This window comes from Wyeomyia smithii, chromosome 2 (assembly GCF_029784165.1).
Source record: "Wyeomyia smithii strain HCP4-BCI-WySm-NY-G18 chromosome 2, ASM2978416v1, whole genome shotgun sequence".
In the NCBI taxonomy this organism is placed as follows: Eukaryota; Metazoa; Arthropoda; class Insecta; order Diptera; family Culicidae; genus Wyeomyia; species Wyeomyia smithii.
The window spans coordinates 256,627,569-256,635,281 of NC_073695.1; positions in this window are offsets into that span (position 1 = coordinate 256,627,569).

Genomic DNA, 7,713 nt, shown 5'->3' on the forward strand with positions numbered 1-7,713 from the left:
ACTCCTTATTCCTTACTCCTTAATACTCCTTACTCCTTACTCCTTACTCCTTACTCCTTACTCCTTACTCCTTACTCCTTACTCCTTACTCCTTACTCCTTACTCCTTACTCCTTACTCCTTACTCCTTACTCCTTACTCCTTACTCCTTACTCCTTACTCCTTACTCTTTACTCCTTACTGCCTTATTCCTTACTCCTTAATACTCCTTACTTCCTTACTCCTTACTCCTTACTCCTTACTCCTTACTCCTTACTCCTTACTCCTTACTCCTTACTCCTTACTTCTTACTCCTTACTTCTTACTCCTTACTCCTTTCTCCTTACTCCTAACGACCTAACTCCTTACTCCTTACTCCTTACTCCTTACTCCTTACTCCCTACTCCTTCTCCTTACTCCTTACTCCTTACTCCTTACTCCTTACTTCCTTACTCCTTACTTCTTATTCCTTACTCCTTACTCCTTACTCCTTACTCCTTTACTCCTTACTCCTTACTCCTTACTCCTTACTCCTTACTCCTTACTCCTTCTCCTTACTCCTTACTCCTTACTCCTTACTCCTTACTCCTTACTCCTTACTCCTTACTCTTTACTCCTTACTCCTTACTCCCTACTCCTTACTCCTAACTCCTAACTCCTTTCTCCTTACTCCTTACTCCTTACTCCTTACTCCTTACTCCTTACTCCTTACTCCTTACTCCTTACTCCTTACTCCTTACTCCTTACTCCTTACTCCTTACTCCTTACTCCTTACTCCTTACTCCTTACTCCTTACTCCTTACTCCTTACTCCTTACTCCTTACTCCTTACTCCTTACTCCTTACTTCTTACTCCTTACTCCTTACTCCTTACTCCTTACTTCTTACTCCTTACTCCTTACTCCTTACTTCTTACTCCTTACTCATTACTCCTTACTCCTTACTCCTTACTCCTTACTCCTTACTCCTTACTCCTTACTCCTTACTCCTTACTCCTTACTCCTTACTCCTTACTCCTTACTCCTTACTCCTTACTCCTTACTCCTTACTCCTTACTCCTTACTCCTTACTCCTTACTCCTTACTCCTTACTCCTTACTCCTTACTCTTACTTCTTACTCCTTACTCCTTACTCCTTACTCCTTACTTCTTACTCCTTACTCCTTACTCCTTACTTCTTACTCCTTACTCATTACTCCTTACTCCTTACTCCTTACTCCTTACTCCTTACTTCTTACTCCTTACTCCTTACTCCTTACTTCTTACTCCTTACTCATTACTCCTTACTCCTTACTCCTTACTCCTTACTCCTTACTCCTAACTCCTAACTCCTTACTCCTTACTCCTTACTCCTTACTCCTTACTCCTTACTCCTTACTCCTTACTCCTTACTCCTTACTCCTTACTCCTTACTCCTTACTCCTTACTCCTTACTCCTTACTCCTTACTCCTTACTCCTTACTCCTTACTCCTTACTCCTTACTCCTTACTCCTTACTCCTTACTCCTTACTCTCCTTACTCCTTACTCCTTACTCCTTACTCCTTACTCCTTACTCCTTACTCCTTACTCCTTACTCCTTACTCCTTACTCCTTACTCCTTACTCCTTACTCCTTACTCCTTACTCCTTACTCCTTACTCCTTACTCCTTACTCCTTACTCCTTACTCCTTACTCCTTACTCCTTACTCCTTACTCCTTACTCCTTACTCCTTACTCCTTACTCCTTACTCCTTACTCCTTACTCCTTACTCCTTACTCCTTACTCCTTACTCCTTACTCCTTACTCCTTACTCCTTACTCCTTACTCCTTACTCCTTACTCCTTACTCCTTACTCCTTACTCCTTACTCCTTACTCCTTACTCCTTACTCCTTACTCCTTACTCCTTACTCCTTACTCCTTACTCCTTACTCCTTACTCCTTACTCCTTACTCCTTACTCCTTACTCCTTACTCCTTACTCCTTACTCCTTACTCTTACTCCTTACTCCTTACTCCTTACTCCTTACTCCTTACTCCTTACTTCTTACTCCTTACTCCTTACTTCTTACTCCTTACTCCTTACTCCTTACTCCTTACTCCTTACTTCTTACTCCTTACTCCTTACTCCTTACTCCTTACTCCTTACTTCTTACTCCTTACTCCTTACTCCTAACTCCTAACTCCTTACTCCTTACTTCTTACTCCTTACTCCTTACTCCTTACTCCTTACTCCTTACTCCTTACTCCTTACTCCTTACTCCTTACTCCTTACTCCTTACTCCTTACTCCTTACTCCTTACTCCTTACTCCTTACTCCTTACTCCTTACTCCTTACTCCTTACTCCCCCTACTCCTTACTCCTTACTCCTTACTCCTTACTCCTTACTCCTTACTCCTTACTCATTACTCCTTACTCCTTACTCCTTACTCCTTACTCCTTACTCCTTACTCCTTACTCCTTACTCCTTACTCCTTACTCCTTACTCCTTACTCCTTACTCCTTACTCCTTACTCCTTACTCCTACTCCTTACTCCTTACTCCTTACTCCTTACTCCTTACTCCTTACTCCTTACTCATTACTCCTTACTCCTTACTCCTTACTCCTTACTCCTTACTCCTTACTCCTAACTCCTAACTCCTTACTCCTTACTCCTTACTCCTTACTCCTTACTCCTTACTCCTTACTCCTTACTCCTTACTCCTTACTCCTTACTCCTTACTCCTTACTCCTTACTCCTTACTCCTTACTCCTTACTCCTTACTCCTTACTCCTTACTCCTTACTCCTTACTCCTTACTCCTTACTCCTTACTCTTTACTCCTTACTCCTTACTCCTTACTCCTTACTCCTTACTCCTTACTCCTTACTCCTTACTCCTTACTCCTTACTCCTTACTCCTTACTCCTTACTCCTTACTCCTTACTCCTTACTCCTTACTCCTTACTCCTTACTCCTTACTCCTTACTCCTTACTCCTTACTCCTTACTCCTTACTCCTTACTCCTTACTCCTTACTCCTTACTCCTTACTCCTTACTCCTTACTCCTTACTCCTTACTCCTTACTCCTTACTCCTTACTCCTTACTCCTTACTCCTTACTCCCTACTCCTTACTCCTTACTCCTTACTCCTCACTCCGTACTCCTTACTCCGTACTCCGTACTCCTTACTCCTTACTCCTTATGTACTCCTTATGTACTCCTTATGTACTTCTTATGTACTCCTTATGTATTCCTTTTGTACTCCTTATGTACTCCTGCTTTTACCCATGCTGAGCAACCTAAGCTGAACAGCTAAAGCCCTTGGTCTCCCCGGTACCGCCGTTAGGCATTACTTCAGGGAGAGGGCCCGTCGTGCTTTTCGCACTTACCTCTATGGGTAGCAGAGCAGCCTATACAGGCCAGTTAGTTAACCGTTAACTAACTGGGGCACATCGATGGTTTCCCGTCGATTGGTGCCCTGCAAAATACTAACGATCTGTGATGCGGCCGTGATGACCGCATCCCAGATTTCCCTATTTTCGCACATCCTACGCACAATATTCTCTGGCGTGGTGTCCATCCCACTTATTGCAAGCATTTCGTACCGTACCCGCTCGAAGCGCGGACATGTGAAGAACACATGCTCCGCGCTTTCTTCCGCACCCGTACAAGCGGGGCACATAGGGGACTCGGCGTACTCGAACCTATGCAGGTACTGCCTAAAGCAGCCATGGCCTGACAGGATCTGTGTCAGATGGAAAGTTACTTCCCCATGGCGCCTATTAATCCAGCATGCTAACTCTGGAATGAGTCGGTGTGTCCTCTACCTTTTGTAGTGTTGGACCACTCCCGCTGCCACCTGGCCATTGAGGATGACCGTATGGTGTTGCGAATACCCCTCGTGTCGCGTTGGTCGAAGCACTCTACATCCTCTTTGACGATGATGCTGATGGGCATCATGCCAGCCAGGACGCAGACCGCCTCGTACGACACTGTTCGGTATGCGCACGCGACCCTTAGGCACATTAGCCTGTACGTACTCTCGAGTTTGCCGCGATGGCACGAGGTACTCAATACCTTGGACCACACTGGTCCTCTATACCTGAGTATGGACGTGGTCACGCTAGCAAGAACTTTGCGCCTGCTGCTACGGACCGCCGAGCTGTTTACCATCATGCGAGATAGCGCTGCCACAGCCATGGAAGCTTTCTTCAAGGTATAATCGACGTGGCTCCCGAACGTGAGCTTGCCGTCGATCATAACCCCCAGAAGCTTCAACGACCGTTTTGAGGCGATAGTGCATGTACCGGCACTAATCGATGCCTCCTGCTCAGACTTTCTGTTATCTACAACAATAACTTCAGTCTTATGGTGCGCTAGCTCCAGTTTCCTGGAGTGCATCCAGTCTTCCACTACGCGTATTGATAGCGCGGCCTTTAACTCTACCTCTCTAACTGACTCGCCATAGACCTCAAGAGTTATGTCGTCGGCGAAGCCCACGATCACCACCCCTGGAGGGAGTGTTAGTTTTAACACGCCGTCATACATGGCGTTCCACAGTACCGGACCCTGCGCAAGGATGACACGCAAAATCGTGAAGCGTTCCACATTTTTAAGACTACCCTTGCTTTGAGCAGAGCTGCATGCCACAACGGGTCGGCGCGTGGCGACCGCCGAGGTCACGTTATATGAGGGCGACCGCTGACAGTACCTAACAGCCCTGGACCAGCAGCGGGAGATTGCTTAGGGGTGGTGAGGGTCGGACACTGGGCCGTCGACTCCTCGTAAATGCCACAATTACCCGGAAGCATCTCTGACGGAGCGAGTAGTGCCGCTCCCATCAACCAAATGCACTCCCCCGCCCATTGGGGCCGACACCAGTAAGGTCCCAATTATGGCAACTGGCAGCGAACGAAACGGATTCGAGTCGGATACGCTAAGGAACCACGACCAAGGGCTGGCACCTGCATCGAGCTCCCTTAGTAAAGTCGCGTGACAGCGGCTTGAAACGGCGAGATGGTACCCGGTGCAGGGGTCTCCGTCCCGTAAAACCTGGCAGGCCTTCCAGTACGTTCCGCGTCCATTGCCTGGTGGGAATCAGGCAGAGAAGGATCAGATGGGGGGGAACTAGTCCTAGGACAAGATGCCCCTTTCCTGACTTACGCGGGCGGGGGCGTCATAGTGCTCATAAGGTACTATGGCGACCCCCCTTACCCATGGCCTCACTGCTTCGGCATAGATTACCATGGGACCATACAAGCGACTTCTCATCTATGGACAAGGATAGCGGCTGGAAGGGGGACCCAATTAACAAAAATGAGCTCGAAGAACCAAAAAGAGACGGGTGCGGAGGGGTTACCAAATCCCTTCGCACGAGGTGGCATCCAGCGGTCTCCGCAGAAGAAGGCGGAGACGGATGCGGCGAAGTCTGGAGGTGGAAAAACGGCGAATCCGTCGGTGTCCACACCAGACATCTCGGTGGACGGTCCCTTGCTAGTCAAGGCCGTCGAAAGGTGCATGGACACGCGGCCAAGAGTGGCGGCGCTGTCTGAACAACTCGATGCCATAATCGAGTTCTCGGCGAATAGGCGAAACATCGCTGGCGACCTGAAGCAGAGCCTCCTCCTGCTTCGGAGCACCATTGATGAAGCCAGAAAGGAGCACGAAGAACTCGTAGCTCGGGTGAAGGCGGCCGAGAAAGCGGCCAGGACCGGGAGGGCGACTGCATCTAAAGAGGTGCAGACAGACGCCCCCTCGTTCGCGTCGGTCTGCTCCACGGGGCAGGTCGCTAAGCGAACGAGGCAGTCCCCGGGGGAAACGGCCCCCGGGAACACCAAGAAACGATTGGTCGTGCTACTCCCACGGGAACACACGCCAACCGGTTCAAGGTCCACCACGGAAAAGGCACAGGTGGAGGCTACGGGCAATCCTTGGACTACCGTAGAGGGTAGGAAGCGTCGGGAAGGTGCGACGCGTCATGATGGCGGAGCAGCCAGAGGACCAAAAAAGGTCAAAAAGGCGCGGAGTAGGGGTGATGCCCTCATACTCAAGACGGATGGGTCGAAGTACTCAGAAGTCTTGAAGAAGATGAGGGGGGAAACCCAGCTCAAGGATCTGGGGGCGGATGTGCGGAGTATCCGCCGATCTCGCACTGGCGAGATGATACTTGAGCTCCGGAAGGACGCCAAGAACAAGGGGGCTACCTACAAAACGGTAGCCGAAAAGGTCCTAGGGAAGGAGGTGCAAGTGCGGGCACTCACCTCAGAAGTGACTCTCCAGCTTAAAAACCTGGACGAAATCACTGAGGGGTGCGACATTGCACAAGCCCTTAAAGCGAAGTGCGGGGTGGAGGTGGCTAAGGAGTCAATCCGCCTCCGCAAAGGTCCGGCGGGGACCCAGGTAGCTACCTTCCGACTACCGTCGGCGGACGCTAACCTGGCCCTGAAAGAGGGCAAGTTGAAGGTCGGCTGGTCGGTATGTCCTCTGGGCATACTACAGCAACCAGACATTTGCTTCCGGTGCTTCGAGGGCGGACATAAGTCCTGGACCTGCAAGGGGCCCGATAGGAGCCAGCTGTGCAGGCGATGTGGAGGTGCAGGCCATAAAGCAAAGGACTGTGGGGAGTCTCCCAAGTGCATGGTATGTTCCGGGAAACGGGACGCCAAACACTTTATGGGAGGCCCCAGGTGCCCAGCCGGTAAGCCGGCTGCGAAACCACGGGCGTAAGGGTGACGCAACTGAACCTGAACCATTGCTTCGCGGCTCAGCAGCTGCTACACCAAGCAGCCACTGAGTCGTTGTCGGACATCGCCGTCATATCGGACCCCTACCGCATCCCTCCCGGAAACGGTAACTGGGTTGCGGATAAGTCCAGATTGGCGGCCATATGTACGACGAGCAAGTTCCCGGTTCAGGAGGTTGTCTCAACCTCAGAAGAAGGGTACGTAGTTGCTAAGGTGAACGGAGTGTTCTACTGCAGTTGCTATGCTCCGCCACGTTGGTCTACCGAAAGGTTCATCCAGATGGTCGACCTCCTATCCATGAAGCTAACGGGCCTAACGCCGTTGGTGGTGGCGGGCGACTTCAACGCTTGGGCTGTTGAGTGGGGAAGTTGCTTCACGAACCAGAGGGGCCAGATCCTGTTGGAGGCTTTTGCAAAGCTCAACCTAGATCTGGCCAACGTTGGGAACAAAAGTACATTTAGCAGAAATGGTGCGGAGTCGATCATCGACGTGACGTTCTCCAGCCCAGGACTGATCAAGAACTGGAGGGTAGACGATGGCTACACTAATAGCGACCACCAGGCGGTCTGTTTTAGTGTAGACAACAACGAGAGGGGGCAAGCGACGGGTAGAGCCAACACTCCGACCGTTCGCGGGTGGAAGACATCGCACTTTGATGCCGAGGTATTCGAAGAGGCAATGAGAAGGGAGCGCGAGGGGGGCAGTTGGCTTCGCCCGACTGCTGACCAACTAGTTGCTATGCTATCGCGGGCGTGCGACGCCACCATGCCTAGGACTCGCCAACCTAGGAATGGAAAGCCACCGGTTTACTGGTGGACGGACGCGATAGCCGACCTTCGCAGTGCGTGCCTCCGTGCAAGACGGAGGATGCAGCGTGCGCGAAACGAAGAAGAGAGGACAGAGCGCCGCGCAGCATTCAGTTCGGCAAGATCGATGCTAAAGAGTGCGATAAAGGCCAGCAAGAGGGCCTGCTTCGATAGGCTATGTGCGAGTGCCAATACAAATCCGTGGGGTGACGCCTACAGGATCGTA